The sequence below is a fragment of the Propithecus coquereli genome, unplaced genomic scaffold (genome assembly GCF_000956105.1).
Source record: "Propithecus coquereli isolate 6110/MARCELLA unplaced genomic scaffold, Pcoq_1.0 Scaffold435, whole genome shotgun sequence".
In the NCBI taxonomy this organism is placed as follows: domain Eukaryota; kingdom Metazoa; phylum Chordata; class Mammalia; order Primates; family Indriidae; genus Propithecus; species Propithecus coquereli.
Window position 1 is genome coordinate 1,172,619 of NW_012150119.1, and position 1,756 is coordinate 1,174,374.

Sequence of the window (1,756 nt, forward strand, 5' to 3'; positions counted from 1 at the left end):
GAAATGTTGGGACAAAGAGATAACATGGGTAAAAAAATAATCCAGGGGTAAGTTCACCTCCCTCTCAGGAATGTACGCCAAATTGTTTTGTAGAGATACTGCAGATGGGCCACAGTCTGGGCTGTATTTTTTTAGCGGCTAAAGTAAGTAGGGAAATATGCTCAGTTAAAAGATCCATATTGTCCACAAGATAAAGACAGCACAGTTGTTTAAGGTTTTCATCTTGCTGAGCTCAGAAAAAATTTCTCCCTCGGGTCTTCTAAAAAAAAAAAAAGAAAAAGAAAACCAAACACTTTTTGATTCAGAGAATAACATCCTGGCTGCTATCCCAGCAATAAATACAAGCGTGGCGCTTGCCTGGCTGCTTCTTACAGCATCCCTCAATGCAAGCCAATATTGGAACAGCAAAGTTCAATTCTGTCAAGTAAATCTGACAACAGTCAGAATGGTGCCATCCAGATACGCAGCTCTTAGATGGTGTGATTTGATCCAAGGGTAAACTTTATCATTTCTAGAAAATAGATGAATAGCATGTCCTTCAGACAATCTTCCATAAACATTCACTCTCATAAATAGGATTTTGATAGGATTTGGACAACAGAGGCTTATCTGACAAGTAACTAGAATACGTCTATTCAATGTTCGCATTGAGGGCTGGTACACATATCTTGACAACTGATCAGACAGAAGGTGGGATAATATTGTTTATTAAAAATCACAAAGATTATATAAGATATATTGGAACAGAAGTTATTCCTCCTTGGTACAAAGGTACATTTATTCTAGAATAAGGCACTATGCTAAGACCTGTAAATGTACCCTATCATTTCAACATCCTATAGCATCCCTATATTGTAGCTTCTGTTTTCACCCCGTTTTACAGAAAAGCTAACTAACATTTAAAGCAGTTCAGTGATTTGTTTAATTTACAAGCTTAAGTAACAGAGTCAGGATTCAAAACCAGGTCTCTCTGGAGTCAAAAGCCTCATGAATCTTTGTTTTTGCTTGCTTAAAAATATTTTAGGCATAAAAGATATAGGTATAATGTATCAGACACGTAACTTCCCATCGCCCAGCTTATGATATAAAGTATTGGGAATAAAGTTTACACCCCTGCACATTCTTCTCTGATCTCATTCTCTTCTTGCAGTTTTCCCCCCAGAGTTAGCCACTGTTCTTGAAACTGTATCATGCCCATGAGTGTCTTTATAATTACATATCTGTACGCATAGCCCTAAATAATACATAATATTGTTTTGTGTATTTCAAAGCTTTAAATAATTGACGTCATATTGTATGTACTTTCTTCAACTTCTTTTTTTGCTTAACTGCGTGAACTTTAGATTTATCCATCTTGATAGGTATATTTCACATCCATTCGTCACTGCTGGATAACTTTCCATTGTAAGACTTGCATTTATTTTTCTTTTGAGAGCTGTTTGGGTTATTTTGCGATTACAATGCCATTCTGAAAATTCTTTTATATGTCTCCTGGTGGACATGTTTAAGAGTTTCTCTAGGATAGTGGGATATTTTAGAAAATTGTGGGTGAAATTTGTGTTTTTCACAGTGGTTGGGGCTACTAATGGCATTCAGTGGGTGAGGTCAGGAGAAGCTAGAGATACTGTCATGTAGGATAGGCTCTTGTAAACAAAGACGGGTCCTGTCCTCTCACACAACTTTGGAGGATTCTGCCAGACATCCACGTGCAACATCAGTTTGTAATTATCAAAACCTACAAAATAAAATTATTTTA